The sequence below is a fragment of the Nycticebus coucang genome, chromosome 22 (genome assembly GCF_027406575.1).
Source record: "Nycticebus coucang isolate mNycCou1 chromosome 22, mNycCou1.pri, whole genome shotgun sequence".
Lineage (NCBI taxonomy): Eukaryota > Metazoa > Chordata > Mammalia > Primates > Lorisidae > Nycticebus > Nycticebus coucang.
The window spans coordinates 21,582,396-21,598,961 of NC_069801.1; positions in this window are offsets into that span (position 1 = coordinate 21,582,396).

A 16,566-nucleotide genomic window follows, 5' to 3' on the forward strand; every position below is an offset into this window, starting at 1 on the left:
TTATATTTGGAGCTAAGGCCTTCAAGGAAGTAATTAAGGTTAAGTGAAGGCACAAAGATAGGACCCTGATCTAATAGGATTAGAGTCTTTATAAGAAAAGACACCAGTGAGTTTGCTCTCTCTTGGCCACATGAGGACACACACAGTGAGAAGGTGGCCATGTGTCAGCCAGAAAGAGAATCTTCACCCGGAACCATCTCTGTTGGAACTTGATCTGGGTCCAGCTTTCAGAAGGATACAAAACACGTCATTTCTATTGTTTAAGCCAGTTGGTCTTTGATCTTTTGTTGTGGTAACTGGAGCAGACTAAGACAGCATCATCAATGATTCTTTAAACTGGTGATTTCTTTCTTTCTTTCTTTCTTTTTTTTTTTTTTTTGCAGTTTTCGTTGTTTTTTAGCTGGCCCGGGTAGGGTTCGAACCCCACATCCTCAGTGGATGTGGCCAGTGTCCTACCCACTGAGCTACGGGCATCGCCTAAACTGGTGATTTCATCGGGGATTACAAAATGGAGCTTTTCTAGTTCTCATGTTCATCCTGTATTTATTACCTGCCTTCATTCTTTCTTTCTTCCTTTCTTTTTCTCATAGTTCTGGAGACTGGGAAGTCTAAGATCAAAGTGCTAGCAAGGTAGGGTTCATTCTAAGGCCTCTTCTCTCGGCCTGCAGGTGGCCACCAACTTGCTGTGCTCACATCTAACTAGCATTTTTCTACAAAGAAGAGCTTTGCCTTATCTACTAGGAACGAACTACAATTTTTCCTTAAAGGCAGGATAAATGCTTAATTCTCTAAGGAAAGGTTTTTGTTTTTCTTTGTAAATAGGAGGTTCTGGAACATGTTCGTATGCTAAGAGGATAATTCTGTAGAAAGGGAGGGATGAATGAGGCACAAGAGGAGGTTACAGAGGTGAGAGGATTTAGAGTCTAAGTAGAGGGCGGCGCCTGTGGCTCAGCGGGTAGGGCGCCGGCCCCACATGCCGAGGGTGGTGGGTTCAAACCCGGCCCCGGCCAAACTGCAACAAAAAAATAGCCGGGCGTTGTGGCGGGCGCCTGTAATCCCAGCTACTTGGGAGGCTGAGGCAAGAGAATCGCCTAAGCCTAGGAGTTGGAGGTTGCTGTGAGCTGTGTGACGCCACGGCACTCTACCAAGGGTGATAAAGTGAGACTCTGTCTCTACAAAAAAAAAAAAAAAAAAAAATAGAGTCTAAGTAGAGAAAGGGGAGATGGAGTGGGATGTTGGAGGACAGAAGAAGAGATGTGAACTGGCCATCCAGAGCCAATTTGCTCAGAAACACACCAGGAGGATTGCTGAGCCTGGTTAGTGTCCTTTGGGGGCTGGGAGTTGTGATCCTCTCTGCACAACAGGTGGATTTCTCCTCTCTGTGCAGGGAAGGTGGATAGTTGGATTCCTACAAGCCTGGGCTCTCTAGGCAAGTTCACTGAGGGACAGGGAGGCAGGAAAATGTGAACTCTTTGCAGTGAAGGACCATAAGGACTGAGGACAGAATCAAGGCTGGTGGAAAGCAGAAGGGAAAACATGAGGAGAGTGATGGCTAGATGAGAAATGAATGGGAGATCTCAGACAAGAGTTATTATCTCTGTTTTAAAGGTGAAGCCATTGCAGTTCAGAGGGGCAAACTGATCTGCCCAAGGAAACACAGTAGAGCTGGGCTCAGAACCCCAATTCCCATAATTAAGAATCCCATCCATGAGCTCAGCGCCTGTGGCTCAAGTGGCCAGCCATATACACCTGAGCTGGCGGGTTCGAATCCAGCCCAGGGCCTGCCAAACAACAATGATGGCTGCAACCAAAGCAATAGCCTGGCTTTGTGGCGGGCGCCTGTAATCCCAGCTACTTGGGAGGCAGAGGTAGGAGAATCGCTTGAGCCCAGGAGTTGGAGGTTTCTGTGAACTGTGATGCCACAGCACTCTACTCAGGGTGACAGCTTGAGGCTCTGTCTCAAAAAAAAAAAAAAAAAATCCCATCCATGACTTGGCACCTGTAGCTCAGTGAGTGGGATGCTGGCCACATACACCAAAGGTGGTAGGTTCGAGCTCAGCCTGGGCCTGCTAAACAACGACAACTGCAACAAAAAAAATAGCTGTGCATTATGGTGGGCACCTGTAATCCCAGCCCAAGAGTTTGAGGTTGCTGTGAGCTATGACAACACAGCACTATACAGAGGGTGACATAGTGAGACTCTGTCTCAAAAAAAAAAAAGAAAAAAAAAAGAATCCCATCCATGCAGCTTCCTATGGACAGGGACTTGCTAGGCTCTGCCTACCCTTATTCTCAATAAAGGGGTGGCGTCTGGCCAAACACAAAGAAGGGCACGCAGGCACCTCCAGCCTGGTCCAGGGGTCCAACTCTTTTACCTGATGACCCAAATCCCCTCCTGGGTCCCTGTGCTCCTTGGCCTTGGCATAGCTGCCCTTTTATCAGTGGACCCATGGAGCCCCAGGACAGGTGTCTCAGGGCAGCAAAATGGGAAGCCTGAGCTAGGTGCTGAGCCTGAGCCTTTGAGGCTGCCTCTGGGGGCCAACCCAACCTTGGTAGCTCATGACAAGCCAACCTGGCAGATCAGGGGTAATTTCCCAGGGCCTGAGTGCCCCCAATCTTTGATGACAACTGCCATATTTCTGATCAGTGGAGCTCTTACTCTGGGGGTAGGCAGGAGGTTTCTAAAGGGGGTTGATTCTTGGCTGAGAGTGCAGTGAGGAAACCAGTGGGGCCATCTCACAGTTCCTCCAAGTGGAAGTGGCCACACTCCCCTATGCAGGTGTCCAGGAGCTGTTTGAGGCCTAAGAGGACAGGAGAAGCGTGAGTGCTACCTTGTGCACTCTGGGCAGGCCTTGAGGTCCATCTTTCCCCCAAGGGAGGATAGCACAGTACAGAGGGGCTGGAGGATGACTGAAGTGGCTGGAGGATTTTCACTAGAGGCAGAGAACCACAATGGGAGTGAGGGCTGGGGTGTAGAGTATTAGAATGGATGCTGCAGTATTTCAGGGGGTTGGAGTATTAAAATGGGAGCAAAATTGCAAAGTTGAGGCTGGAGTTGAACAGTGGAATGGAGTATTATGGTAGGGGGTGGAGTACTTAAGAGATGACTAGAGTATTGCACGGGGGGCTGGGTTATTTCAGAAGGCTGGGTTATTTCCTCCCCAGAGGATTATGGGGAGTAGGAGAGTATTTCAGAGGAGGCTGGAATATTATAGAGAAGATTAGATTTTCCCAGGGAAGGCTGGATTATTTCAGAAGGAATAGGGACATTTTGGAGGGGGCTGGAGTCTTCTACTGGGTGGGCTGGAATATTTCAGAGGTGAGTGGGAATGGTGATGGGCATGGTATATGGCCTTGGAGCCTGCCCAGGGAGCTCCCTTCAGCTTTAAGTCTGAAGGTCAGGGACCCTGGGTCCCTGAAAGTCCAATCCTATGATTTTTCCTGTCTCCCTGGGCAGGTCAGGGTTCAGGCATGGCTATCCTTTAGTGTAGGCTGCAAGATAACACCAGTGACCATGGCCCTAGGAGCCCATGTCCACTGTTTCCCTCCAAGTCAATGGCACCAAAGTTCAGCCAGTCCCAATGTAGAGCATCCCACCTGAGCTTTGGGGCTTCCAGGTCAACCTGGCCATCATTTTGCCTCTGGGCAGGACTCTCTTCCCTTCCCAGCAGCCCTCTCACAAGAGTGAGAGCAGCAGATGAAGAGGGAGGATTCCTGGGCAGAGAACCCTCTGCTTCCAGGGGTCTCTTTGCAGTCTACTTGCATCCCTCTTGCCTTGATGGGACACCTGCTTATTCCTGAGTAAGGGAGCTCTCTTGGGGTTGGGGAATCTGCTCTGCCTCGGTAGCCCCTAGACTTCCTATAGCCTGTGAGATCTGAGACCCTTGGGGACCTGGAGGGTTCAACACTAGACAGGAGGTCTGTGGGTGGTGGGGAAAGAGGTTTGTGCCAGTACTGAGTGGTGTCAAGTCCAAGAAGACAATTCCTATCTGTTCCACCAAGCGCAGCTTTGGCTACTTACTGGCCTCTCACTTCAACAACTATTAGCTGGACTATGGCATCTTTGCCAGCTTCTGTGAACACCTCAACATGTTCCACCCTCCCCAGGGCGAGTGCCCCCACAAGCTCTCTCCACGCCTGACAGAGCCCCAGACACCCTCCCTTCCAGAACACCAATACCTGTGCCTCCCATGTCCACAAACCCCAGCCACACATGCTGTGCAATGAGGGCACAATACTGTGTTTCTCAGTGTCAGGTGAGGGTCAGCGCCTCCCATTTCTGATTGGGTTGTGTCTCCTTCAGACTAGAGACTAGAGCAGACTGAAGGTCCCTGGGAGTCAAGAGACCCTGGAAGGCAGAGTATGGAGTGGAGGCTCTCAGCAGTCCTAGGCCTAATCAGTGTGGGAGGAGGGAACACTCTGTTGTCCCTCTGAGACAGCTAGCGCAGCTTGGCTTAGCATATGCCCAGGTCTTGAGTTCCTACCAGAGGAACAAAAGAAGGAAGGGAGGGGTGGCGCCTGTGGCTCCAAGGAGTAGGGCGCCGGCCCCATATGCCGGAGGTGGTGGTTCAAACCCAGCCCCGGCCAAAAACTGCAAAAAAAAAAAAGGAAGGGAGGATGAAACACCCTTTATTAAGCACCTACTGTGTGCCAGACCCTGTTCTAGACATTTTTCGTTATCTCCCTGTGATAGAATCACTAATTCTGTTATACAGATAGGGAAACTGAGGCTAGAGAGCCCCAGAGGCACTCCCGAGGTTACATAAATAGAGAATAAGTAAAAAATCTGGGGTGTGGCCTGGGTTTACTGCGACATTGCCTCCTCTCTATAAACTCTGAAATGGCCCTCTGGACAAATATGACTCTTCTATCTACTTTGGGGTGACCTTGGATAGGTTGCATAAACTCTTTCAGCCTCAGTATCCTTATCTGTAAAATTGGTATATAAATAAAACTCAGTGTTATGTGATGAACTGAGATGTTGCACGTGAAGTGCTGGATATATAAGTACATAGTGCTGTTAGATAATACCAACATTTGGAACTATCGTGGACAAAACTTAGCCCTACTCCCAGTTTGAGGTAAGAGATAAAGCTCTGTCTTCAAGGTCCCCCAGTCTGAAGGAGAGGCTAAGCAAAGTGGCAGAAACCTATAACTTATCAAGCCCAGGAGAGGGGGGAGAGTATTATGGAATGGCCCACAAGCTAGAGAATGGACAGGTTTATTCTGTATGACTTTCCTGTAGGGTCAATCTCATTGTCCCTATTTTAAAAATTGAGAAACCGAGGCAGAGTCACTTGTCCAAGAATGTAGTGACCCAATGCCTGAGCAGGCCAAGGCCCTGCACCAGCCATCCAGCCCCCTCTAGCTCAGGGTGGGAGCAGATGTTGTATCCTGGTTGCCCTTGTATCCTCCCCAAGATGTGCTCTATAAGAAAGTCCTGGGCGGTGCCTGTGGCTCAAGGAGTAGGGCACCGGTCCTATATGCCGGAGGTGGCGAGTTCAAACCCAGCCCTGGCCAAAAACCAAAAAAAAAAAAAGAAAGTCCTCAGCACGAGGTGCAACACCACGTCCTAGTGAACCTCATGGCAGACTTCATGGAACGGGGCAAGAACCTCAGTCTTTTGGAGCACCTCTTCCACTGGCATGGGAGGAGCTACAACAGCAAGGAGGACTCGGAGCTGCACAGGAAGAACTTCCTCCATGACCTCCGGTGGGCCAAGGTTGGCACTGCTCCTGCATAGGGCACAGCTCCTTTGGGTTTGCCATCTATCTTCTTTCTATCTCCCCACAACCATCCTGCCACCTCAGAGGATAATCCCCACTGTTCAGAGCAGGAAACTGGGGCTCAGAGTGGGAGGGGAAGGGCTTGCCCAAGGTCACACTGAGAGAGCTCTGCAGAGGCATGATGGGAAGTCAGGGCTGGCTGGCTCTACTACAAATCCTTAGTCCTGCCCCACCTTAGTTTCAGGCATTGAGTCCCCAACTCAGCTCCCGTCTTGTCCCTGGCACAATTAAGGAGGGCGTGCCAGCCCCACCTTGTCCCCAAATACTCTGTTGTTTGGACTTTATTTTGTACATATCTGTTCTTGTATCTGCCTTTTCCACTGGACCCTTAAGGGCCTGACTCAGAGATGTCATCTCTCTGTATTTGCTGACTGAATTGAAAAAACTTGTTTATTGACTATTTATAATGAGCCAAGTGCAAGTATATGCTAAAGGCTTTATATACATCAACCGATCTAATCTTTACTATGTAAGTGGGATACAATTATCCCTATTTTATAGACAGGGAAAGCAAGACTTAGAGAAGATAATAAGTAGGTGCCTAGGCTCAGCACCTGTAGCACAGTGGTTATGGCGCCAGCCACATACACCGAAGGTGGCAGGTTCAAACCTGGTCCAGGCAAGCTAAACAACTACAACAAAAAAATAGCCAGGCATTGTGCCTGGCTCCTGTAGTCCCAGCTACTTGGGAGGCTGAGGCAAGAGAATCACTTAAGCCCAAGTTTGATTTGAGGCTGCTATGAGCTGTAACGCCACAGCACTCTACCGAGGGCAACACAGTGAGACTCTGTCTCAAAAAAAAAAGAAAAATAGGTGCCTAGTGCATAGTCGGCAGTTCTGACTCTTTTACTCTATACTGCCTGAATGGATGGATAAATTAAAAAGGGACAGGTAGGAGTAAGGGGGTCAAGGTTACAGGTGTCAGCCTCTCCCTCATCCAGGTACAATCAACTCCCACAACCATGCCCACCACATCTTGTGCCTGGCTCCCAACCACAGGCCTGGGCAGCCCTGCAGGGCCCACTGCTGAACTACAGGGAAACTTTTTTCGCCAAGCAGCTGACATGTGTGGTTCTGCCTGAGAGCCTAGACTGGAAAGTCCATGGTGAGGATTCCCCCCCAAGCTCCCTAATAACCAATGAAAGATTACAGGAAAAAGCTGGCCCATCTGTTCTTCCAGAGGCCCTAGGGAAACTCATTCTTTATTGCAGCAGCAAGAATGATTTCAGTTAGACTGCAAAAGCGACTTACTGACAGAGAAGAGGAGCAAGCCAGAGGGGGAATTCCTTATCAGAATCAGGAAATGACACAAGCAGTCCCTGTAGGCAGTTCCATAGGCTGAGCTCAAAGTCCCTGTAGGCAGTTCCATAGGCTGAGCTCTCTCGGAAAGGAAGGAGGCCGGGCAGGTTGGAAACACAGTTCCCACGGTTCCTGCACAGGGGAAGCATTGTCTAATGAGGGCCATTTCATACCCTCAGGTCAACAGCCAAGTGAAAAGGCCACTTGGGAAAGAGAGAAAGGGAGGATGAGGAGAGAAGGAGCCCATGTGGTCACTTGAGAGATGTGCCTAAGGGAGCAGATGTGAGAAGAGTAGGAAGATGTATTCCAGGGGAGAGAAAGGAAGTCACATTTATGGAACCTCTTTTTTTTTGAAGCATAGCTCACATCAACCTCAAACTCTTAGGCTCAAGCAATTCTCTTGCCTTAGTCTCCCGACTAAGCTTGGAACTATAGGTGCCTGGCTATTTTTAGAGACCAGGTCTTGCTCTTGCTCAGGCTGGTCTCCAATTGTGAGCTCAAGGGATCTGCCTGCCATGGCCTCCCAGAGTGCTAGGATTACAGGCATGAGCTATGGAATCTCTATTGTGGGCCAGGCATTGTGCTGAGCACTTAACACGTGGTATCTCATTTCATCCATTCATTCAACAAATATTTACTGAACGTGCCAGGCTCTGTGCTGGGGCCCGAGGATAGACATAATCCCTCCCCTCTTGGAAGTGGGAGGAGACAGCCAGCACATATGTATGTGATGTCAGGGGTGAGATGCCCTGGGAACAGAAGTCAGGCAGGGAAAGTCAGGCAAGGAAAGGGCTAGAAAGTGTTGGCATTCAGGGAACAGGATGACTTTAAAAAAAAGATCCTTTTTTTTTTTTTTTTTTTTTAGGTGAGAGAAGGTCTCTCTGCAGAGGTGACATTTAGCAGAGATCTGACTGAAGTGAGGGAACAGCAGTGCAAAGGCCCCAAGGGACAGTCTGCCTGGGAGGCCCATGTGGCTGGAGAGAGAGTGAGGGGAGATGAACTGAGAGAGCTGTTTGGGAGGAAAGGAGGGATAGTCGCATCCTGGTGGGCCTTGACAGTGACAGTGAGGAGATTTGATTTTGTTATAAATGTAATGCGAAACCTCTGGAGGCTTTCTGAGCAGGAAAATAACATGATTTATGTTTTAAAATAATTTTAATTTAATTTTGAATAGATAACACATTCATGTGGTCCAAAAAGAAAAATATGTAAAAAGCCTGAAAAACCTTAAAGGCTCTACAAAGTCTAGCTCCTATCTCTGTCTCTTCTTTCATTTTCTCCCTTCTACCAACCACATTTACTAGTTTTTTGGTTGTCCTTCCAAAATGTCTTTATGCAAATAATAAGCATGTATTTAACATTTCTATTAAATTCTAATTTTTTTAAAAGATCAACTCATTTAATCTTTATAACCCAACACTATGAAGTAAGTACTATCATCCCTATTTTACAGATGTGGAAACGAGGGTACAGAGAGAGCAAAATAACTTGCCCAAGATTGTGCAGTTCCTGCATAGTTTCTTGGTGCCGCCATAACAAACTGGATGGTTTAAAACAACAGAAATTGATTCTCTTGTTCTGGAGAAGAGAAGTCAAAAATCAAGGTGTTGATAGGGTTCATTCTTTCTAGAGGCTCTAGAGAGAATCTGTTCCATGCCTCTGTCCTTGCTGCAGGTGGTTGTGGGCAATCCTTGGAGTTCCTAGGTTTGTAGACACTTCACTCTGATATCTATCTGCCTGTCTTCCCATGACATTCTCACCAGATCTCTGTCTCTCTGTCCACATTTTCTTCCTCTTATAAGGATACCAGCCAGCAGATTTAGGGCCCACCCTAATCAGATAGGCCCTTATCTTAACTTGATTATATCTGCAAAGACCCTATTTTCAAATAAGGTCACATTCATAGGTTCTAGATGGACATGAATTTTTCTGGGATGCTATTCAACCCAGTACAGTAGTGGAACTTGAATATGAACTCAGGTATTCTAGCCTCTAGGTCCGTGCTCTTAATTATTGGTTATGTTGCCACTCGGTAAAAATATATATACAGGGTGGACATAAAGTTCTTGTGTAATTTACCATGTTAAACTATTTTATTTTATTTGAAACAGAGTCTCACTATGTCGCCTGTGGCAGAGTGCCATGGTGCCACAGGTCATAGCAACCTCAAACTCCTGGGCTTAAGCAATTCTCCTGCCTCAGCCTCCCGAATAGCTGGGACTACAGGCGCCCGTCACAACGTCCAGCTATTTTTGCTGCAGTTATCATTGTTGTTTAGCTGGCCTGGCTGGGATTGAACCTGCCACCCTCGGTGAATGTGGCTGGGGCCATAACCACTGTGCTACGGACCCCGAGCCAATGTTAAACTATTTTAAATTGCACACAAACTTTATGTCCACTCTATATGTAAATTATATATGTAATCCCTCCCTTTTTCCTATAAAAGGTGGAATATCAGGGCGGCGCCTGTGGCTCAATGGAGTAGGGCGCCAGACCCATATGCTGGAGGTGGTGGGTTCAAACTCAGCCCCGGCCAAAAAAAAAAAAAAAAGAAAAAACTGCAGAAAAAAAAGGTGGAATATTATACATGTGGCTTTGTTCTTTGCTTTTTTTCTTTTTAGAGACATTTTCTCTTTCTGCCACCCAGGCTGGGGGTGCAAGTGGCAGGATCATAGTTCACTGCAACCTCCAACTCCTAGGTTTAAGTAATCTTCCTCCTTCAGCCTCTGGAGTAGCTGGGACTAAAGTGTTCAATACCACACATGGCTAATATTTTAATTTTTAATTTTTATTTTTGTAGATACAGGATCTCAATGTGTTGTCCAGGCCAATCTTGAACTCCTGACCTCAAATCATCCTCCTGTCTTGGCCTTCCCAAATGCTGGGATACAGGTGTGAGCCACTGTGCCTGGCTGCACCTTTCTTTTTAAACCTAATATTCCTTATAGAACTCCTATTAGGACACAAAGACCTTTTTCATTCTTTTTCATAGCTACATGGTATTCCACTTTATGGATGGACTGTGCTCTACCTAATCTAGTCTCTTACTAATGAACAGTTGGGATGTTTCCAATCTTTTGCTATTGCAAACAGTGCTTCAGAGAATAACGATACATACATCATTTCTCTTTTGTGCAAGTAAATCTGAAGTATAAATTCCCAGAAGTAGGATATCAGAAAGCATTTGTAATTTTGCCCTTTGGGGACCTCCATCACTTTATACTATGCATGTGAAGGTCCTCTCTGAGAACATGTGTGAGAGTGGTATTGTTTCCTTACAGAAGTGCCCACAGAATATGGGGCATAAAACTTTTATATATTTTTTTCTCAGACTGATGAGTAATGGTAATTATCTTAGTCCATTTTGTGCTGCTATAACAAAATACCACAGACTGGATATTTAATAATAAACCAAAATTTATTGGCTCACACTTCTGGAGACTAAGAAGTCCAAGATCATGGGGTTGACAACCGGGGAGGGTATTCTTGCTGCATCATCAAAAAGGCAAAGAGAGGGAAAGAGGGCAAAAAGGGGACTGAACTTGTCCTTTTATAATGAACCCATCCTCCAAATAATGAACTCACTCCTGTGATAACAGCATTAATTCATTCCTGAGGGATTAGCCCTCATGGCTCATCACCTCCCACTAGGCCCCACCTCCCAACACTGTTGCACTAGGGAATAAGTTTCCAACACATGCTTTTTGTGGGACACATTCAAACCATAACAGTAGCCCAGTGTAGTTTTCCTGATTTGCATTTCCCGAGTGAGTTTAAACTTCTTTTCATAAATTTAAGAGCCACTTATATTAACTTTTCTGGGACTGTCAGTTTATATCCTGGGACTATGTTTCTATTAGATTGTTGGTCTTTTCAATCAATTTCCAGGAATTCTTGTAAAATTATTGAGATGACCCTTTGTGCTGCAAATATTTCCCCCCCACAGTCTCATGACTTGATTTATAGTGTTTTTCCATCCTGAAGTTTTTAATTTTTGTTTAGTTGGCTTTATCCATCTTTGTTAATGGCTTTTTGATTTTTGAGTCATGGTTAAACTTTTCCCACTATGAGATTACAAATTCTCCTTTGTTTTCCTCTGGTGCTTTTATGGTTTCATTTTGATTTTTCTAATATTTAAATCTTTGATCCTTTTGGAGCTCATGCTGGTGTTCAATGTCAGGTGAAGATCTAATTTTTTTTTTTTTCCTAATTGGCTACCTAGTTGTCCCAGCATCACTTAGTAAAGAGTCCATTCTCCACTTTGAGATGCCACCTTTATCAAATAATAAATGCCCCCGTGCAATTAGGTCTTTTTTGGACTTTCTGTTTCAACCCACTGGTCTGTTTGTTTCTTCCAGAACCCAAATCAAGTTTGTTTGTTTGTATGTTTTTTGAGATGGGGTCTCGCTTTTAACCTAGTCTTGAACTCCTGAGCTCAAGGGATCCTCCCGCCTCAGCCCCCCAGAGTGGTAGGATTACAGGTGCAAGTCACCATGCCCCACCCAAACCAAGTGGTTTTAATTATTGAGACTTTAAAAATTATTGTCTAGTAGTAGTAAGGTTAGTGTTGCCTTTTCTTTTTTTCTCCAGCATTTTTCTGGTATTCTCTATCTCTGTTTTTTTTGTTCATTTGTTTTTCTTCCTGAATGGTGGGGACTCAGGAGATCTTATGAGGCTTATTATACTCCTGTAGGGGAACAGAAAATAATTACATGTCATGTAAGCTGGTAAAAGGAGTAGTGTTTAGATGGGCAGCCAAGGAAAGCCCCTGCTGGGGTTTGGTGGGATACTGCATGGATACCCGAGGGAAGACATTCCTAGCAAGACCAAGGGCAAATGCAAAGGCCTGAGGCAGTAGCACGCTTGGCATGTTGAAAAACAGCAAGACGGCCAATGCAGCTGAAAGGGAGTGATCTGAGTGGAGAGTGGGAGGCAATGAGGTAGATCGTGCAGGGCCTTGTAGGTCACAGCAAGGACACTGGCTTTTCCTCTGACACTGGGAGCTTGAGAGGGGGTGAGCAGAAGAGCAAGGTGTTCTGACTTCCGTTTTAACAGACTCACTCAGGCTGCTGTGTGGGGTGCAGACTGCAGGGGCCAGGGCAGAGACAGGAGGGCAATAGGATTTGGGATGGGGAATGAATTGTAATTTGGTTTCCTTGTCCATCTTCCCCCACCAAACTAGGAGCTTTGCAAGGATAGACACTGAGCTTATTCAGCTCTGTAAGCCAAGTGCAAGGCACAGAGCAGGCATGCACAGGCACTGTTGGCAGGGAGGAAGGGAGGAAGAACAGAGGAGACAGGAAGGAGCAGGAGAGGCAGAGTCCCCTGGGGACTGGCTACAAAGCCCACAGAAAGTAGAGGGAGCAGGCGTGAGGAGAGTTCCCCAGCAGGGACCACGGTCAAAAGAAGATGAATCTGGAGGGAGCTGGGCCCCTCGACCCAGTGGCTGCCCAAGGCAGAATCTGTTACCCTCTTTAACAATCAGGTTATGTGCAATTTATGCTGGAGTTTTGCCACCATAGGGCCCTGGAGAGGGGCTGTGTTTGTCACCATAAAGTTTGAAAGATGAGGTGACCTGGAAGAGAGAAGAGCAGCTTCTCTGCATCCTAGCACACTGAGGCTTTGCAACAGGGTAATTTGCCCCCTTAACAGAAGGTAAGTTGAGGATCCATGAAGGAAAGTAACCCACCTAAGTTCACATAGCAAACAAGTGGCCCAGACTAGTTTCAAGGGCTTGGTCTCTATATGATACCTCCTTGGCCATTGCCTAATTTTGTCTGGGTCCCTCTGCAGTTTTAGGAAGTGACCAAGTACAGAAGGAAGGGAAGACTCCTGGTGTTCAGCTACCCCTTAGCACTGCCAAGGCACAGGTATTGAGTCCCTATTGGGGACAGAACCCAGCTACAAAGAATAGGAGCCATGGGACACTCTAGGACATTGTAATGTTTAGGAAGTAATGGGCCTAGGAGCAGGGCAGTTCAAGAGGCACCAAGCTGAGCAACAGAGGAAAGAAATCAGACTTGGAAATCAGTTGAGTTTGCAACTGTCTTATTGGATAACCTTAGGTAAATAGCAACCATAAAGGGGCCTTAGTTTGTGCATCTGTAAAATGGGAACAGGGTGTTCTTCATTATTGGGTTGGCGTGGGGGTTGATTGAGGCAATAGGAGTCCAGTGCTACCTGAAAATGCCTTCCTGGCCTCTCCACTCCCTGACTGGGAACCTGGTATCCTTGTCCACAGAAGATGCTGCTCGCTGCTTCTGGACAAAGAGGAAATGGGCTGTTATGGTATCTCAAGTCCTAGGCCTCAAAGTGGATCCAGGTTGCACCAGTGCTGATGCCTATGGGCTCTACCAGGGCCAGGTGAGCCTGTGCATTCCCTCAGGACTGGTAAATAGACCCTTCTCTGAAAAGGTAATCGCTCTCTCTGGGCTTCAGCTTCAGGGCACTGGTTGGGGGTGGGCAGGCATTAGAGATCTTCTAACAAGTAAATGGAGTGGGCTGCTTCAGGGTCCAGAGTGCTAACCATTATATGATGGACCCACTGTGGATGGGCTACTTCAAAAGTAGTGAGCTCCGTGCCTCCAAAAGGCAAGTAAGGAGAAACTGGACAACCACCGGGTAGAAATTCACTCTCATTAATTCTGTAAACTCCTATTGAGGCTCTACTTTGGGCCAGTGCCCATAATTGTCATTGGGGGATTCAGTAACAAGGCATATTTATCCTCCCATAGTTTATATTCTAATAAAGGAGAGAGATTAAATAGTGCCAAGAAAGTGCATGCTCCTATATAGTAGGGCTGCTCATGGCACTTCTCCCTTCCACCCCCATAGGAAGTAACTTCTAAAGTGGAATTTGAAGGATAAATACAAGTTAAGTAGGGAAGGGAAGAGTGTTTAGTCTGAGAGAACAACAGGTGCAAAAGTCTAAAGGCAGGTGAGAGCCAGGCATTTTGAAGGAGCTGAAAATTCCACATGGCCAGAGGGAAGGAGGCAAGAAGCTGAGTGGCTACACAGGGTGAGGTGTAGGGGCTCTTAGGGGTCAGGCTCCACTCTATCCCATGATGGTCAAGGAGGAGGAGTTAAGGGTCAGGTATGGTGGCTCACGCCTGTATTCCTAGCACTCTGGGAAGCCAAGGTGGATTGCCTGAGCTCATGAGTCCAAGACCACCCTGAGCCAGACTGAGACTTCATCTCTAAAAAAATAGCTAGGTGTTGTGGTGGGCTCCTGTAGTCCCAGCTACTTGGGAAGCTGAGGCAAGAGAATCGCTTGAGCCTAAGAGTTTGAGGTTGTTGTGAGCTATGACACCACGGCACTCTACCCAGGGTGACAAAGTGAGTCTTTGTCTCAAAAACAAAAACAAAATCAGGAATCAGCCAGATCTAAGGTGAGGGGATGGGGCAAGGAAATGATCCCAGCAAAGGCAACCATGTGTACAAACCCCTGCAAAAGAGGAAAGAGAACTGAAAGCTCCATCTGGTAGAACCTGGCAGGAAAAGGGGGAGGAGGCTTGGATGACAATAGAGACCCAAGCCTTGTGGCCTTGTGGGTCTTGCTGGGTGGGCTGGGGGGTCACAGGGAGCTGTGGGGTACATGCAGGGCAGAAGGGTTTTTTTTTTTTTTGCAGTTTTTGGCCGGGGCTGGGTTTGAACCCGCCACCTCCAGCATATGGGGCCAGCACCCTTCTCCTTTGAGCCACAGGCACTGCCCAAGCAGAAGGGTTTTATGGGGGAGTGATCCATCCTGGGTAGGATCGTGGAGGAAGGTTGCCCTGGGATACCCTTTAGCGTTCATGCAGACCCTGAGACTCCAAAGAACCTCTGGGCAGGCCAGTACCCTTCCACGCATCTAAGAGCCCTCTTCAGGAGGATGAGGAAACTCATTTGTCAGAAGAACCTCAGAGAAGACAAATGACAAGACTAGAGGCCCTGGGGAGGGGGGGAGGTAGTTGGGGAGAATGAGGAGTATGTGGAGAAAGAAGATGATGTGATGGCGTGGGAAAGGGGAAAGTCAGAGGTGGGACACCAGAAGACGGTCTGCTCTCAGTTCGCCCTGACTCTTGACTGAGGAACTCAGCTTTCAGGACCTAGCGGGTGGAAAGACAATTCAGCCATCCTAGGACGGGGAAGGACCCAGAGGTTAATTGCTCAAGGACACAGAACAAATCAGCTGCAGGGTCAGAGTCAGAGAGAAGGAACTAGCAACTGTGGAGCACCTGGTATACGCAAGTCCAGTGCATGGCGCTTTATACATCACATCATTTAATGCAGGTGTTGTTTCATTTCCAGACGTCCAGAAAGCATGTGTCTTTGTCTCTCTCTTTTAGTAAGGATACTAAAGAGGGCATGACTCCTGTTCAGGGTCACTCGGAGTTAGGGCAGAAACCAGGTCTGCAGACGCTTAGTCCCACAGCTCTTCTGGGTCTGAGTCCAGGGCGAGGATAAGAAGAGGAGCATGTAGCTGGGCGTTGTGGCGGGCGCCTGTAGTCCCAGCTGCTTGGGAGGCTGAGGCAAGAGAATCGCTTAAGCCCAGGAGTTGGAGGCTGCTGTGAGCTGTGTGATGCCACGGCACTCTACCCAGGGCCATAAAGTGAAACTCTGTCTCTAAAAAAAAAAAAAAAAAAAAAAAAAGAAGAGGAGCATGTTAAGGGGCGTGAAGGGGACGGTGGGAAAGTGTTGCTGGGGCTTTCCTCTCTTAAGTCAGGCCACGAAATAGGCGTGCTCCAGCGAACGCCCGGGGGCTTGGTCACACCCTCGCCCTGTCAGCTGCGGGAATCCATCCAGCCACAGCGCGCGTCCCCTCTGCTGTCCTATCACCCCCCAGAACTGCGTGAGCCTCGAAAACCGCTCAGCGTCCACTCTGCGCTTCGCGGGCTACATGAACGTGCCCCCGGGCGACCCAGACGCTCCGAAGCTGGCGTTGCTGCTGTACGACCCTAAAGCCGTCTACGCGATCCCTAGGCTGTGCTTTCTTAGCTCGCTACTTCTACTGTACCTATTGGAACCGCAGGGGCAGAGTGTTTGCGGGCTCCCCGCGCCCGCCAATCAGGAAGCATAGCTGGAGCCGGACACGCCTCCACAGTAACGTCACGCACCCGACCCCGGAAGCCCCGCCCAGTTGCCTCGCGATTCGGGAGTGGGTGCGGGCCCTGTGAGGCTGAAAATAATTCCCAAGTAAGTCGTTCGCGTTGTAACTGCCCTAAGAAATACTGGCGAGGCAAACAATTCCTATTTTTAAGGTGTATTTATTCACTCAATCACTCATCCAACCATTCATCCTTCTATCTATATGTTATGCCCATCCACTCAGCCAAAGTTGTTGGGGAACACCTAATGTGCCAGGCACTGTGCTGGGTGCTGGCGATAAAGAATGATGAACCCTGTGCTTCTCCTCAGGGAATTCAGTCCAGCGAGGAAGACTGGCGGTAACAAATACTTATGCCAATGATGTTTTTTTTTACAATACCGATCAATTCTAGGA